The sequence below is a fragment of the Nomascus leucogenys genome, chromosome 17, assembly GCF_006542625.1.
Source record: "Nomascus leucogenys isolate Asia chromosome 17, Asia_NLE_v1, whole genome shotgun sequence".
In the NCBI taxonomy this organism is placed as follows: domain Eukaryota; kingdom Metazoa; phylum Chordata; class Mammalia; order Primates; family Hylobatidae; genus Nomascus; species Nomascus leucogenys.
In genome coordinates, this window is record NC_044397.1 from 72378484 (window position 1) to 72397053 (window position 18570).

General features: G+C 38.6%; 1 pseudogene; it reads left to right on the forward strand.

Moving 5' to 3' along the window:
* The first annotated feature begins 2788 nt into the window (after positions 1–2788).
* LOC100593437 overlaps positions 2789–18570 on the forward strand; it is a 128433-nt pseudogene continuing 112651 nt past the window's right edge.

Consider the following 18570-nt stretch of genomic DNA (forward strand, 5'->3'; position numbering starts at 1 on the left):
TAACTCTCAGTTAACTAATGAACCTAAAACATGTATTACTGTTCAATAATTACTAACATATCACTTGATGACAAAGAAACCAAGTGAGCAAAATATTAATTGGAAGTATTAGCAAAAATAAAAATTACTTTTGCACCAACCTAAAAATCCTCACTAGTGCACTATAGGATGGCCAGTCTAGAATGTAATAAAGGAACAGTTGTTTAAGCACGTGCTGTGTTTTTGATGCTTTACAAGCATTAATTCATTCAATCATACCATCAGTAAGACAAATATAACTGTCTTCATTTTTCAGATGAGGAAATTAATCCTCGAGTGGCTAAATTACTAGCTCAAGGTCATACATTGGTAATCTTCCTATATGAGTCCCCTGTGTAAAAGATTTAGAGCAGCACATGACACACAGTTAATTTTATGTGTTTACTAAACATATAAATCATACAATACATCCTACTTCTTTTTTCCTTTAACACTATATCATGACTATTTTCCTATATCATTAAATATCCATGCAAAATGACTTTAGTGGCTGTAATGCTTCACTATATGAATGTTTCATAACTTAGTGTTTGACATTGAGGCCATCTCTATTTTTTCAACGATATAAATAATAGCACAATGAACATTCTTATAAAAAGATTAATTTTTTAAATGATAAAAATGACCAGATTTGTACTTTCAAGGACTAGACCACGGGTAAGAGCATTTTGTATCCCACCAGGACACCAAGTGATGCAAAAGGCAGTTGGAAACTCCAGAAAAAACAAACTGACCAAAAAGAAAAACAATCACTCCACTTCACTTATTGTTCCAAAAAACATTAAAACAGTCATATTTTAAAATAAGGTGCTTTATTTTGAGTTTGCCTAGCCATTCAAGAATATATTCTTATCAACCACCATAAATACTTTGTATTTTAAATGCAGTATTGGACAGATAGAATTTATTAGCTGTTAAAACTTGGGCAAATAACTACATCCTGATGCTTGATTTTAAAATTTGCATATAGTTATTCCATGAATTAAGTAAGAAAACATTTTGAGCACTAAACACAATGCCAGGAATGTAGAAATGCTCCTTAAAAAAAACTCCCAAAACAAGAAATGAACTGTAATAGCACTTACTGAATTTAAATGAATGACAAGATAAATAGTACCATCAGTTAAGTGCTCTAGACCTTCAGAAAAAGCATAATTAATATGGACTGGAGAAATGGGCTGGGGCTTGGAAGGTGATAGCATTCAGATGGGCAGGGAGAAAAGGATGTAAAAGCCAAGGGGTGGCTTTTCCATATGAGTAAAGGAATTCAGCAGTTATGATGTCTCAGACTGTGGACCTCACCTGAAATAACTGGGATGGAAGATTTGTGCCCGAGGAAGTGGGAAATTGAAGTTGAAAAGGTATATTGGGCAATTATTGAAGGCATTGGTGAGCAAGCCTAGGACGTGATCTGTGGGCTATGGGGAGCCATGAACATTTTTGTGCTGTGCTGCATCAGGAAAAATTAACCTGGCCACAGTGAGCCATGATTTAGACTGGTCAGTTAGGATATGGAAGTTCAATTTGATCCATCATCAGACAGATGGGAAGTGAAGCGGTGTGGGCTACAGCATGTGGCCGGTGACAAGACGACATGGAAAATGTCAGTGGCCCCAGTGCATCTGTGCTAACCGCTTTGGCCTCCTGTAGGGCTGCGCGGTGACTGGGAGCTAAGCGCTCCCCTCTTAGTTGGTCCTGGCTGGTGCTGAAAGCGCTTGAGCACACCGCTCCTAGGGCTGACGACTTCTGAGGAACCTTATTAGAAAAGCATTTTGCTTTAAGATTCAGTAAACACTGTCCCGTGCCAAGGAATTGGCGTCAACCTGAGGCTCTGGGGTCAGACCCACCGGACTCAGGCCGGCTTTGCCACGTGTTGCCCGCAGTCTCGGCCCGTTCCCTTCGCATTGGCAACAGGCACTGACTGTCCGATACCCCAGACATCGTAGGAGAGCAGAGACGTTCCTAATGCCAGGCGCACCACGGGCGGTCCGGCGGGTCCGTTGGCTTTCCTGACACACTTACTACAGTCATTTCTTTCAGCTGAGATCTTCCCCTTTAATACCTCGTTAACGTGTAACCTTTTGGTTAAAATGTCAGAGCTAAGACTAAACCCGAAGAAAAGAATGAAACCACGGGAAGTTCTTCAGACTTAGTCGCCAGCAAAGTTATGGCCCGAAGCGGTGCAGGGTCGGCGCGCGGGGAAGCGATTGGCAGAGCTGTGCGCACTGGGGGTGCTGCAGGCGCTGGGGAGAGTGTGGAGAGGCTGCGTGGAGCTGCGCGCTCGGGGTGGGGGCTGCACTCCCAGTGAAGCGCGTGAAGGGCGAGCGGTGATGGGTTCTGCGCCAGTGGGGCTGGGAGCGTGTGGGAAGTGTACGTGGAGCTGCGCGCAAGGTGAGGACTGCACGTGCGGGCTTGGGGACTGCGCGCACCGGGGGCTGCAGGCGCTGGAGAGGGTGTGGGGGGCTGTGCGTGGGGCTGCCCTCACCGGAAGCTGCACGCTCGGGGAAGCGCGGAGGCGGAGGTGCTGCGAGCGCTGGGGAGCACTTGGGGGGGCACGCAGGGACTGCCCGCGCGAATGGCTTCGAACGCACGCGCCCCACCCCACATTTCACAGTCGCCATGACGACCGGGAGGTCCGCAACGGCTGCGGGGACAAGTCTTTTGAGGCTGCCAGGCGAGTCAGGCCTTTCTGGACCTCGCCCGACTGGGCTGGGCTGTGCCTGAAATTGACCCAGCTCCGCCAGGGATTATGAGAAAACAAGGAGTAAGCTCAAAGCCGCTACAATCTTCCCGCCCAGCCAGTCTAAGCGGCGGCGCGGGGCCTCCCCCGCCTGGGAGCCGGAGGTGGAGGAGGAGGTGGAAAAGTCGGCCCTAGGCGGTGGGAGCCTGCCAAGGGGCGCCCCGAGGTCCTCCCCGCGGAGGATCCGAAATCTGAAAGCATGAAAAGGCTTGGAGCTAGAGGTGGGGGCCAAGACCCTTCTTCTCGGCCCCTTCCAGTTCGTCCATAATTTCCTGGCGCAGCTCCGGGAAAAGGTACACGAACTGCAGGCGCGGCGGTTCTCCAGCAGGACCACTCTCGGCATCGGTGAGGAGAGGGCAGGAGAGCCCTGGGAGGGAGCCCCGTGGCGCTTTTCTTAAGTTTTGAAGGAGATCAGTTTAACAAGCAAGGGTTTGTGGGTGCCTAGTGGCAAACAATAGCAAGGTCCGAGTAGAAAGCAGTTGGCCAAAGATCTTGTCATTGAACCAGGGGAGAGAGAGAGATGGGGAGTATATTGGTTTGAAGGGCTGTCAGATCGCAGAGAGTGTTTTAAGGTCTAGGAGTTTTAAAGGCTGAGGGGAAGGATCAAGGAAAGAGGATGAGATTAAGATTCCAAGAGAGGAAATAATTAGCGGAGCAAGTCTTGGAATATTTGGGAGGGGTAGAATTAAAGGCACAAATTTGAGAAGCTAACTGTGGAAAAGAGGAGAGAGACTTCCTTTTCTGAGATGGCAGGGAGTAGAAAAGAAAGGATTACTCTATGGAGAAATATTAAAATGGAGATAAAAGAAGTTGGGAGTGCTGGCGTCTAATGGTCTTTGTTTCAGTGAAGTACGAGACTGGGTCACCTTCAGAGGTGAGATTGATAGGATGCTGGGGTCCAGGGGACATGCTTCTGTCACAGCTTGGAAAGGGCATGTGATAAGCCCTTCAAGCATTTAGAATACTGGCGTCGTTACACCATATCATTTTTTTTCAGATATGGTATGTGGGTTAAGGGAGGGAGTGAGAGACACAGAAAGATTTTGAGCATCTTTGGAAAGCTGGATGAATTTGGTAGTATATTTGACTTTTTCTTTATATATCATCTGAAGAGTTTTTGCCAGTGTATATAATTGTTAGGAGAATTAGAAATAGGATACAAATATAGTTGAATAGGATAGTCTCTGTATATTTTAAAATTAATGAAGCCTAATAAACAGTTAATGAACATCTTTATAACCATTTAAAGTTTTCAACCTTTTAAAAATTATAGCAACTGTGCTTGCAGACAGTCCAAAAATACACCGTGGGCCATACTTTGCCTATCCTGGTATAAAACAAGTAAATCTTTTGAGCAGTATTTAAGATAAGCCCAGGACAGTTAGTAGTATAGGAAAAGATCTGGATAAGCATGGTTGAGAATTTCAACATTGCAATTTTTAATTTTAAAAAATTTAATTTCTTCAACAATTATTGAATTAATTTGCATTTATTTTGTTAGCCAAGAGGAGTAATTTTTGAATTTTTAAGAGGCTATTATTGGTGGTTTGTAAGACGACTTGCCAAGTATATTTGGGATAACCATAAGAAATACCATTATAAAATCTCAGAAGGGAGGTAGGACTTCTGGAATAGCCAAGGAAATGCACTCCTCCATGACGACAATGAAAATACTTGGAAAATTATCGAAATCATTTTCTTCAAAACTTTGGAAATTAACCAAAGGTTTACAACAATCTAAAGGGCATTAATTCAAGAAAAGCTGCTGATCCTCTGTAAGAACAGCAAAGCCTGTGGTGCTTTAACTTGTTCCATTCCCCACTCTTCTCTCTTCAGCTCCATGGTACCCTCGAAAACAAGCAATTCCCCAACCAAACGGGGGCACAGGCTGCGTTTGCAGCTCCGGTAAAAGCTACATACCCAGATCAGTGTCTCCCAGCTCCCTGGTGAAGTCTTATGTATACGTGGGGCGCTGGAACAGGTGCCTCCAGATTAGTCTCCTAGGCCATCTAGTAGCTCCTAGGTCTGGGCACTTGCAAAGAGCTTGCAATTCATCAAGGGTTGAGTTGCACAATGGGGCTTTTAGATGTGCTGCTGAGGAAGTGATTGCCTGCATTTAATCGTCTTCTGATGAATGCTAGAGAAACTGATCTAGAGTGGCTCCTCTTGGTTAGAACTAGCTGAAGCATACTGTATATATTTACTTCTTTTAAAAATTTCATATAAACGAATAGAAAATAATACTAAAAAACCAAAAAAGGTCATAATATTCCATAATTCCATCACTCTTACCAATTACCTGAAGTAAGAAAACCCTCTCAAGTCTCTCCCTTTGCTTGTCAAGCCCTGCTGCAGAGAGGTAAGCTCTGTTCAGAATTTACTTTGTGTCCTGGATTTTTTCCTATGCTCATAGAGACAGGATTAGCTGGCCGTCTTGCTTTGTGTGTTATCTTTCTAGACGTGTAAAATAATACATTAGAAATACTTGTTTTAACGGTATTTTATAATAAAGCAGCTTTTCTTTTTTCCAGCCGTCTTTGTGGCAATTTTACATTGGTAAGATTTAGTTTCAGTTTGAAATATTTAAAAACATTTGAATTAAAAATTGCCATAACTCTTTGCATACAGTAAAACAATAACTTCTGGCTATATTTTGCAGAACATCTTTATGTGCACCAGTTTATACATATATTTTGCTTTTTTACAAACCTCATATGTGAAACAGCATTTACAAAATAGATGCATTAGGGGAATAGTAACTTATGAATTAAAATATTCTGGCTTTACCAAATAATTCACCACACTTTTAAAAAATATCTAGCTTTTCTAGTGTATTTTGCATGTGTAGTTCATTTAAAACCCTCCTTTGTTTTATGGTAATTATATGTTGCTAGTGAAATAACTTTTTTTTTTTTTTTTTGAGACAGAGTCTTGCTCTGTCTCCCAGGCTGGAGTGCAGTGGCGCGATCTTGACTCATTGCAACCTCTGCCTCCCAGGCTCAAGTGATTCTCGTGCCTCAGCCTTCCGAGTAGCTGGGATTACAGGTGTGCGCCACCACACCCAGCCAATTTGTTGTATTTTTAGTGGAGACGAGGTTTCACCGTGTTGGCCAGGCTGGTGTCAAACTCCTGGCCTCAAATCATCCACCTGCCTCAGCCTCCCAAAGAGTTGGGATTACAGGCATGAGCCACCACACCCAGACAGTGAAATAACTTTGGTGATAAAGTTTTAGTAACACCTGCCAATTGGAAATCAGGTAAAAAAGAAGATAAAGATTCTGCAGTGGTTATACAGAGTTAAATGGCTTTGAGTCTTTCAATGTGCAAGCCTGTGTACATTATTTTACAAAAGTGTTTATAAAAATTTGTAAAACAATATTTCCCTTTGGAATATTTTATTTTTACCTGTGCTCAGCGATTTCTACCCTTGGGAGGTATGAGATCTGCCCCTATGTTCTATTGACACAGTGCTTCTCTAGACATTTAATCTGCAGGGAGATTTTGATATTAGAACTGAGGCTGCAATGGTAGGGAATATTCCTGCAGTTTTTGGTACCCTGGCATATGTCCTACATGTAAAGAAGGGTTAGTGGAAAACAGGGTTAATGTATGGAACTTTGCTTTATTTTCAACTTCACTGGAAAGTACTGACTACATAACTTAGCTATAGCATAATTGTCGACCACAGCTAATTTTGTTTATCACATATACTCCTTTCTTCACTGTCTACAGCTGTTGAGTTTCACTACAAAAAGGTCTTCAAGTACACACCTGTATTCTTTGGCACTTGAAAGTTGATCCCTTATGTGATATTATACTTATTGTAAGTCTGCTTTGATCTAAAGTAATTTTATTTAAAATTATATTCTGAACCCTTTTCAACAGTTATGGAGGTATTTCCCAAGGCTGGTACATTAGAATCACTTGAAACTTAAAAAACAAACACTAACCTGCCTCTGTTCTGATTTAGAGGCCTGGGACGGAAGGGAGGGGGAAAAAAGCCACAAGAATTTTAGATATACAATTAAGTTTTTTTTTTTTGAGACAGAGTCTCACTCTGTCGCCCAGGCTGGAGTGCAGTGGCGTGATCTCTGCTCACTGCAACCTCTGCCTGCTGGGTTCAAGCAATTCTTCTGCCTCAGCCTCCCTAGCAGCCAGGATTACAGACATGCCCTACCATGGCTGGCTAATTTTTGTATTTTTAGTAGAGACAGGGTTTCGCAGTGTTGGCCAGTTCGAGACCAGAACTCCTGACCTCAAGTGATCTGCCCGCTTCGGGCTCCGAAAGTGCTGGGATTACAGGCATGAGTGAATGCACTCGGCCACAATTAAGTTTAAAAACCACGGAGTTAAGGAATTTCAGGTGTGTGCCATACTGCATTATAAATGCCTAAAAACATAAAAGTAAGCAAATTATAAAAACAATATTATAACAATTTATTGTTTTCTTTTTTATGGCTTTCTTACTTATCGCTTATTTTAATGTTGGTTTTGAAACTTGTTCTTACTGTAATATGATACTTCATTTTTTTCTAGGTTACATTTAGTAACACTTTTTGAAAATGATCGTCATTTCTCTCACCTCTCATCTTTGGAACGGGAGATGACTTTTCGCACTGAAATAGTTAGGTTTCTTCTTCTAATGAATTAATTTGTGGTTTAAGAATAGCGAGACTATGAGGTAGAAATGTATTAGGAATTGAAACGAACTTTTGGTGAACTGCACTGTTTCATAAGCTATAACCCAGGTTTATTATTTAAATAGTAAAGTGTTTGAGATTATTTTTCTGTTACTTACTTCATTATCTCTCACCCTTTCCTAATGCAGACTTCTTTTTAAGATAACGAAGATGAATTATAATAGCTGAGGAAGGAGGACAAAGAAAGCACTGAAGAAGTGATAAAGGGGAATGAAATGAGATGTTATCAGAAATTGCTCTCTTTGGCTACAGCTGGGAGATCCCATGTTTTACTGGGTCTTTTACTGATGATGATGATTATTTGGCTCTCTTTTGATTTCAAGATAATCTCTTTTAAGAGATAACTTTTGATATAATTTTAAAATATTTTTCTGTTTTTTGATACTTAATCTTTAAAATGGAGTTTTCTGCCATACACATCTCACATAATTACTGTGAGGAGTAAGTGGGATAGCGAATGCCAAAATTGTGCAATTTTACATTTAGAAGACACCACAATTGTCCATCTTCCAGATCTGCTCGCAACTGGTCGGGGGCCTAGTGAAGCATTGAAACTGACTCTTCTCACTCTAGCCATTGCTTTTTGTTTAAATTATGGTAAAATTTAGATTTAAATTTGTAATAGAAAAATTTCAATGTTTATCATTGAAGCGTACAATTCAGTGACATTAAGTACATTCTTGTTGTCTTGCAACTATTACCACTGTCCACATCCAGAACTTTTTGCTATCCCAAACAGAAACTCCACCCACTAAACACTAATCACACCCAGCTCTATTTTCAGTCTCTATGATTTTGCCTATGCCAGGCCCCTCAGTCACTGCTTTTAAATTTTCATCCCTATATTGCCCCTATAAAGTTTCAAAGCATTGGATACATTAACATATGTATGACATTTGAATATTTTAAAGGTATTTCCAAAGACAGAATATAAAATATTATTAAATAAAGAGTGTAACTGTGGCAGGGTCTGGACTTTGGTGACAGATCGCTGGATTCTAATAGCAGTTCTGTGCTTTATTATATGACGGGAAGTCAGGTCACCTCTCAGATTCTCAGTAATCTCATCTGCTCAATAGAAATAATGACAACCTTAGAGGGGTTTAAGGAAAATGAAGGGAGATCATGAAAGGCAACACATAGCAGAATACTTAACACAAAACAATAGCTGTTATTAGTAACTTATTTATATATTTAATATTTCCCTAAATATAGACTTTTGCATATTAGATATCCTTTAATTATTGTATTGCTTTATCCTCCTAAGCAGAAAGGAAAATTCTTTATGAATTCATATTTTGCCAATCAACTATGAGGTAATGGCCTTTCAGACATCAGCTAAAACAGACCTGTAATTTAGTAGTTACTCGTGTTGGATGAGGCAGATATGATTATAGCATATAGCATTTTTTAGGGAGAACGCATTTTAAACAATGTGGCCCTATTTTGCTTTTAGATTTTAGGAGCGAAAGCAAGAAATTGTTGGGGAAATAAGACATAGCATGCTATTGTTAACCCATGAATTTTAACTCAACAGCACTTTTACTATCCTAATGAAGCCTTTATTTTATATGCTGAAGTGTAAAACACTAAAATAATCTGCTTTTTAGTACATAGCATTTGTGAGCAACAATAGTCACTCGACATTGAGCTTTCTCACTTTGCACAGAGGATTAGATGGAGCTATGAATAAGCTAGAAGCACTGGATTCCTTGCTCATGATGCTTATGGTCATTATATTTTATTTCCTAAGAGCGTGGGAAAAAAAGAAGTAATTTTCTATATGCAAAGTTGTACAGAGGCATGAAGGCATCCCTGTTGATGATAGAATTAATCAGATGTCAACCTTCAAGCATCTCAAATGTGGGGGATAAAACCAGATTTGGGAAAATTAAACATACACTGTCTACACATTTTAAGACATTATTAGAGAAACTCTTTAAATCGTTCGACCATCCCTCCAACTCTTTAGTTTGAAAGCCTATAGAAAATGTGAAAGAATAGTACAGTGATCACCTGAAAATAAGTGCTTTTTAAAGTCCAAGAATGCAAAATAGCGAGGAGTAATTCGGAAGTCTTACTATTGACCTTTTTTTTTCAGAAAAAAATGTTCTGAAGAAGTGATAAAAATAAATATTTTAAAGTTTTGATTACATTGACAACATGTGCCTTTTTTTTTTTTTTTTTTTGTGACGAAGTCTCGCTCTGTCGGCCGGGCTGGAGTGCAGTGGCGCAATCTCGGCTCACTGCAAGCTCCGCCTCCCAGGTTCACGCCATTCTCCTGCCTCAGCCTCTCCGAGTAGCTGGGACTACAGGCGCCCACCACCACGCCCGGCTAATTTTTTGTATTTTTAGTAGAGACGGGGTTTCACCGTGGTCTCGATCTCCTGACCTCGTGATCCGCCCGCCTCGGCCTCCCAAAGTGCTGGGATTACAAGCGTGAGCCACCGCGCCCGGCCCACCTTTTTTTTTTTTTTTTTTTAAAAAGGGACTTTATTATTCCTACTTCAAGACCATTATTGAAGCACCTTCATTTTTGGAAGCACTGTGGATGATTATGAATGACAGGCTTACTGAATATCCTCTTGCAATTAATACAGTAAAATGCTTCCATCTTTATCCAGAGGTGAGTCATAATTTGAGACAAATAATATTTGTAGAGTGATCCTCTTTATCAGATAAAAATAATAAGCACAATCTTGTTAAAAAGAAAGACAGGGGACCTTTCAGGTTTATTAATTGTGTGTATCCTTATAGTTGAGCAGAATATCGTAAGTTCCTCTCTTAAAATTTAAAGACCCCAGAAACTGTTCTCGCATGAACTCAAAGAATGAACCTTAGTGTGTAAATAATGGCCAGGGTAATAGACAAGCCAAATGGAAAAGAGAATCATGGGAGCCAAAAAGGTTCTAACTGGGGATGGGCTTTTGGCTTTGGACACCTCGTAGGTGGGCACAATGACCACGTGAAGGGACAGTGAGAGTGACGAGCTTGAATAGTGATCTTGGAGTTACGTTAGTAAAGTAAGATTTCTTTTACAGCCAGAAATCTGTTACTATCTTCCAACACTTAGCCTAAAAGAGTATGGTTGTTATAGTAGCCTGTAAATGCTAGAATTCGAAAAACGGAGACAAAATTAGTGAACTCAGTTTGTGAACTCAAGATAAATGCTAAATTTGACACCATGGCAAATACTACTGTTGAGTTTAAAGTCATCTCAGAATCCAGCATATTAATGAAAAGTTACTGCTTTCTAGTCCTTTATTCATATTTTTATAGCTTTTAAAAATTATTATTCTTTAGATTTTGAAATGCTTAAAACTACAGACTTAGAAAATAATATTCAAATATGTGTGATCAACCATCTAAAATAAATAAATGCTAATCTTTGTCTTTTTGCATCAGCTATTTTAAAATAATTAAAATATTATAAATACAGTTAAAATCACCTTTGTTCTGCTTCTAGTCCAACTTATACCTTTATTAAAATTGGGTGTGTGTATCCATCCAATCTCTGCTTTCAGAGATTGTTTTATTATGTGCTTTAAGTCCACATAAATAATCTCATACTGAATGTGTCACTGTAGGATTTTTTCTTCAAAATTGTGTTTTTGAACTTTCTGGATATATATATTTCTTTAATTTTAACCATTTTATGAATTCTAAAGTTTATGTATTTCCCCATCTTAATATATTATTTCCAATTTTTTGGTTACAAGCAATGTAATCTAAAATGTACACTTTTGTATGGTTTTCTTCTGTATATGTGCAATATTTTGTCTAGGATATATACCTAGAAGTGGAATTGCTGTTATAGAGTGTGTGATTTTTCAGCTTTACCAGATATTGTTAAATTGCTGTCTGAAGCAAATGTAGCAGTTCACACTGCTGTCTAGAATTTTCTCATATCCTTATTAGATTTTGAATTGTCAGACCCTGTGATTTTTACTCTTATGATGGCTGTGATATGCTTTTTTGTTTTAATTTGTTCTTCTCTTATTATTTATGGGGATAAATATATTTCCACGTTTAATAAGCATTTGGATTTTTTCTTCTATCAACAACGTATATAAATCTTTGTCACCAAATCAGCTTTTTTGAGGTATGACTTACACGTAATAAAATATGCCAATTTTGAGTGTACCATTGTCTGAGTTTTGACAAATGTATGAAGCTATATATCCATCCCCACAATTGAGTTACAAAACATTTTCGGAATGCCAAAAAATGCTCCATTGTGGTAACTGTCTTTTCCCCCATTGAATTAATTGTCTCGGTACATTCATTGAAAATTGATTGATCACATTAAATGTGAATCTGTTTCTGGACTCTTATTATTCTCTTGATCTATAATTATGTCAGTACCACACTGTCTTGATTACTGTGACTTTACAATAAATCTTGAAAGTAGATAGTTCTCCAACTTTGTTTTTCCTTTTTAGAATTACATTTCTATCTAAATGTTAGGGTCAGCTTATTCATTTCTCAAAAAAACCTTGGGATTTTGGTTGGGATTATGTTGGATTTGTACATGTATTTGGGAAGAATTGACATCTTAACAATATTGAATTTTCTAATCTACGATCATGGTATAGATCTCCATTTTGTTGATTATTTTTAATTTGTCTCAGCAATGTTTTGTATTTTTTCAATGTACAGTCTTCCTCAGTACTCTTTTGTTATAAATGGTATTATTTTAAAATTATTTTTCCATTTTTTGTTTCTTTTGTATAGAAATATAGTTGATTTTGAATATTAACTTTGTACCTGCATCTTGATGAAGTCAGCAGTTCTAGTAGCTTTTTTGTAGAATCCTTTGGATTTTTCTATGCACATGATGATACAGTCTGTAATTAAAAGCAGTTTTACTTTCCAGTAGATATACCCTAAATGTTTTTAAAACAGCTTTATTGAGGTATAATTGACATATGATAGCTGGTCATATAGATGAAGTGTAAAGTTTGATTAGTTTTGGCCCACCTGTAAAACCATCACCAGTCAAGATAATGAGCATATCCCTCATCTCGAAGTTTCCCTGTGCTCCTTGGTAATCCCTCCTTCCTTCATCTCTCTTTGCCCACATCCCATCCCTACGAAACCACTAATATTCTTTTTGTCATTATGGTTTAGTTTGCATTTTCTAAAATTTTATAGAAAGAGTTGTTCTGTGCCTAGGTCTTAATTTATGTGGTTGACTGAGTGATGACACAGATAGATCAGTGCCACTGAAAGAAGAATTTATGAGTAATACTTCCTTGGAGAAGAGGACAAGTCACATCACACAGAGCCACAGGAGAGATAGTTTGGTCAGGCGGAAGCAGGACTGAGGGTAAAGCCTAGGCCTCTGCTTTTATTGGGGTTTCTATGGGAAAGGCAAAACCGGGCAGAGTTTAAAAAAGAAAAGAAATAAAATCAAAAGACAGTTGATAAACTGGGAGAAGATATTTGTGCGGTTTCTTTTTGTTTGTTCTGAGACAGATTCTCACTTCATCACCCAGGTTGAAGTGCAGTGGCGTGATCTCGGCTCCCTGCAGCCTCTGCCTCCCGGGTTCAAGCAATTCTCCAGCCTCAGCCTCCGAATAGCTGGGATTACAGATGCATGCCACCACGCCTGGCTAATTTTTGTATTTTTAGTAGAAACGGAGTTTCACCATGTTAGCCAGGCTGGTCTCAAACTCCTGGCCTCAAAGCTAGGCTGGTGATCTTCCTGCCTCGGCCTCCCAAAGTGCTGGGATTATAGGCGTGAGCCACCATGCCCGGCCAGGAGAAAATATTTGTAATATACCTCACAGATAAAGGGCTAATACACCTAATTTATAAAGAACTCTTAATTCTTTATATATTTAACGTCTGGAGGCTTCAGGTGTCAGTTTGGTGATGAAGAGAGCTGGAATGATGGCACTCTCATTCCTACAACAAGGAAAATAGCTGGACAAACTGCAAGATAACACCTTTTCTTGAACCCTTCAGAAAACTGAGGTCAGAGGACAACCAACGCAAAATTTCAAGAAGGACAGGTGCCTGCAGAAAGCAACAGGAAGTGAGTATTCTGGAATAGGAACTGCTTGACTGAGATAGATGCTTTTGCATGCCATATAAGCTGGTACAAAGATTAAACCAGAAATTTTTAATGAACTGCTACAGGGTTAGTGTGAGCTGGCATGAAATGAGAAGGTGGGCAGGCTCTCTCAGGGAAGACTGGGGAAGTATTTAGAGAAAGCTTTCCCTATGGTGCTGGCTAGGGGATAGGAAAAGCAATCATTTCTCAGACTCTGCTCACACCCTTGTTGTGAAATCTCTCCTAAGGAAAAGAAAGCCATGATCTGCAGGGAGAACGGTATCAAACCCATTGTCTGAGGACACTGGTGGGTATCCAGTGAAGCTGGTGAAAGAGAACAGGCAGGAAAAAAAAAAAAACCTAAATGTTAAAAAACAGTCATATTCCTTGAGGAGGGAACACTTATGAAGGGTACAGCCCCCAAGTCCCAAATTCACAGTACCTGTCTAAGATTGAAGCTTAATTGGAACATCAGAAAACCTGCCACTCTTCCCCCATTACATTAACAAGCCTTTGGTAAAAATCACAGTGGAATGTGACTGAGTGAGTTTTGCAAGGCATTTTCTTTCTAGAGAGCAGCACAAAGGAAAACCCAAAACCAAGTTCAAAACAAGGTACCACTAGAGGAATCTGAAATCGCTAGTGTCCATAGCGGCAACAAACTCCAGCTTTGGTAACTATAGCAATTACAAACTTCAAATCCAGCCCACCCTAACTAGATTAACAGAAATCCCTACAATAAAGACCTAACAGTAAGAAAGGTGTTCTTATTTTCAAGCATAAAAATACTGACCTCTATGTCTACTGTCTTATACAACATGTCTTTCAGCAAAAATCATGAGGCATACCTAAAGGTAAGAAAAAGCACAGTCCGAAGAGCAGAGCAGTCATCAGCCAGACCCAAAGAAGATACAGATATTGGAACAACTGGACAGGAGATTTCAGTAACTATGATTAATATTTTAAAGACCCAAATGGAAAAGACAGATGATATGCAAGATCAGATAGATAATTTTAGCAGAGAGTCAGATACTGTAAGAATCAAAGGGAAATGCTCGAAATAAAAAAAAAAGTAAAAAAATGCCTTAAATGGGCTCATCAGCAGACACAGCACAGCAGAAGAAATAACCAGTGAGTTTGAAGATAGGTCAATAGGAATGCAGAGAGGAAAAAAGGTGGAAGAAGGAAATGATAGAGCATCTAAGAGCTGTGACACCATATCAAATATTCTAATATATGCATAATTAGAATCCTGGTGGGAGAGGAAAGGATGAGGAAGAATAAATATTTGAAAAATAAATGACTGAGAATTTTCCAAAATTAGTGACAGATACCAAACCACAGATCTAAGAAACTCAGAGAACATCAAAAAGGATACATACCAAACAAATGCATGAATGAATAGATGAACAAACCAAACATGCATATGCAAACCTAGGAGTAAATGTAAACACATTAAAGAGTATGAGACAGAGACTATCTCACAAAGCCTAAAATACTTATCGTCCGGCTCTTTATAGGAAAAGCTTGCTGACCTCTTATCTAAGAGAATGAATAGACTAGGGATATAATGTGAGTTTCTTGGGCAGCACCAAGGGCTTCATTTGAGGTTGATGGTCTTGAACTGAGAACAAAACCAGCCAACAGAATTGTATTTCTCCAGCTATAATCAGATTCCCGAGTACAGACGGGGAGAAAATGGAGAGTTGGATTTAATCATGTTGGGTCAGCTTTCCCTTGGATGTAGAAAGCCGAAAAGAACATTGCTCGTGGCCTTCCAGCAACGTCAGCAGCAACAACAACAAAAGCCAGACAGTCTTCAAATTTACAGAAGCAGTCCCTGAAGCAGTCAGGGAGCTGAGGTCACAGGACAATCAAATAACCCAAAATAAATTAAAAAGAAAAACCATGTGCAAGGAGAACAGAAACAAGCATTTAATTATACAGGTCATGCCACTAGACAAAATGGTAAAGAATTCAGCTCAAATTGTTCACCAGTCAGTCGGTAAATGCCTAGTGTGGGTTAGCAAGGGAATTTGCAATTGCTTACAGACATTTTTACACAGATCTCATAAGGTGCTGACAAAAGATTAGCAAGAGTGCTCAGAAAGCATCCTCCATGGTAAAGCCTGGGAGAACAGGAGCCACTTAGAGAAAGGCATGAAACCCACCCACCCCCCTCTTCCTTATCTCTCCTATAAGTCTTAAACTCTCTTAGCTTAAACTGCTGGGGGAAAGGTAACAAACACTGTCCTTTTCACATTACTGGTACAAAAATAGGCCACAGATCCTGATATGGTCCTTGAGCCTTTCTTTTGCTAACCCCTTGATGCCTGTTTCATATCTTCTCTCTCCAGTTATCCCAAACCTCCTGTCCCCCTTTCATTCTCAGTGAGTGACCTTGTTTTCCACTGTTTTCTCGTGCCCATTATGTATTTCCTAGCTGCATCCCAGGTGCCTACTTCCTGGAATATGGAGTTGATTCAATATCATTTTTGTTGAATGAATGAAACTATGCAAATTTCCCTGTGCTACATACTCAGTAGTCAATGGATACAACCTAAGCACAACCAAAATTAGGTTTATCTGTATCCTCACCTGCATTTGGTATTGTCACTATTTTTTATTTTACTCATTCTTATACATATGTAGTGATATTATGGTTTTAATTTGCATTTCCCTATTGGCTAATGATGATGTACATCTTTTTGTGCTTATTTGCCATCCGTATGTGAAACATGTCTTTATGTATTTTGCTCCATTTCTATTTGAATCGTTTGTTTTATGAATTTTGGATCTTAGTATGCTCTTTACATATTATAGATGCTAATTATTTTTCACATATATGGATTGCAAATATATTTTCCCAGTCTGTAGCTTGTCTTTTCATTCTTTTAAACAGGGTCTTTTGCATAGTATTATTGAGTTTGTCTCAATTTTGGGGGAATTTCTGTCTAGGTATTCTATCAACTAAAAGAACTAGTTGAAAATACTAATTCTAGTTTTTTGTCAGAGGGATTCTGAAGTCTCCTAGTAAAATTATGTATTTGTACATTTCTCCTTTGACTTCTGTTTTTCTTCACATATTTTGTAGCTCTATGTTTGGCACATATGCATTTAGGATTGCAGGGTCTTGTTGAATTTTTTAAAAAATAATTTAACGAAGACTTTTTCTTCCTTCTCTGATAATTTTGTTTGCTCTGAAGTGTGCTTTTTTTCTGATAATGGCATCGTCACTTCTGCTTTCTTTTCATTACGGTGTGTATGATAAATTCATCATTTTCCATCCTTTCACTTTCAGCCTGACTATTATTATATTTGAAGTGAGTTTCTTGTAAACAGTTGGGTAATATTTTAAAATCCAATCTGTCAATGTATCTCTTAATTGGTGTATTTACCAATTGGCCACTTACACTTAATATAGTTATTAATATGTTAGAGTTTAAGTCTGCAATTTTATTTTGTGGTTTCTATTCTAGGTTTTCAATTTGTGTTTTTTTTAACCTTCTTGTGGCAGAATATTTTATTTGAACATTGTTTAGAGTTATATTTTGATTTATCTAGTTTTTTAAATATATCGCTTTACAAAGCTTTTTTTAGTGGTTCTAGCGATTATATTAACACAATTTATTACAATCTGTTGCTGCTGTCATTGTACTGGATGTTTTAATCATCAAACTTATTTTAAACTCAAGTTTTCCACACATTTTATAAACTCAGGAAGAAAGTGAAAGCCTGTTTTATTTCATCCATGTTTTTTATTTCTTCCTCTTTGATGTTCCAACATTCCTTCTTTTATCATTTCATTTCACTTTAGGGAATTTTCTTTAGCTACACTTTTAGAATAGATGTCTGTTCTAAAACTTCTGCTGGCTGCATTTTCTTTTTTTTAGTTTTTCTTAACTCAGAGAATGCAGTTTCTTTTCATTACTGAAGGATATTTTTGCTGGACATAGGATTCTGGGTCGATAGTTCCTTTCCTTCAGCATTCGGCAAGTGTTGTGCCATTTTGTTCTGGCCCTCCATATTTTCTGATGAGAAATCCACTGTTAGTTCAATTCTTTTTCTCCTTTAGGCAAGGTTTTGTTTCTCTCTTGTTGTTTTCAGTATTTTTTTTAATTTAGTCTTCAAAAGTGTATCAAAGTATAATGTTCAAATTTCAAACGTTTTCTAAAGTATGTTGTGTTTTAGTGTGGATTTGTTTAGATTTTTTTCTGTTTGAGATTTGCTCAGCTCCTTGAATATTTAGGTTTATATCTTTTGCCATATATGGGAAGTCCAGTCATTATTTCTTTTTCTTTCTTTCTTATTTGTTTGTTTGTTTGTTTATTTATTTATTTATTTATTTTGAGACAGGATCTCACTCTCGCCCAGGCTGGAATGCCGTGGTGCATTCTCAGCTCACTGCAACCTCTGACTCCTGGAATCAAGGGATCTGCCCACCTCAGCCTCCTGAGATGGGCAACAACCATACCTGGCTAATTTTTTTGAGTTTTTTGTAGACATGGGGTTTCACTGTGTTGCCTAGGCTGGTCTCAAACTCCTGGGCTCAAGCAATCTGCCTGCCCTGGCCACGCAAACTGCTGGGATTACAGGCGTGAGCCACCGGGACCAGCCTCAGTAATTATTTCCTTGAATTCTTTTTCAGCCCTGCCTCTTTCCCATCTCCTTCCAAGACTCCAGTGACATGAATGTAGGATCCATTGTTAAAGTTCCACAACACCCTAGGGCTGTTTTGTTTTTGTTTTTTTATTCTGTTAGCATCTGTTTTTTCTCTTTTGCTCAGATTGAGTAATTTCTATTGTTCTGTCTTCTAGTTTACTGGTTATTTTCTTCTATCTCTGCCATTCTTCTCTTGTACCATCCATTAAGGTTTTTTATTTTGATCATTTTATTTTTGAGTTCTGAATATTTTGACTTTATGTCTTCTATTTTTCTGCTGACACTTTTTCTTCTTCCAACTTCTATTTTAGGTTCATGGAATACATGTGTGGGTTTGCTGTATAGGTAAATTGCATGCAGTGGGGGTTTGG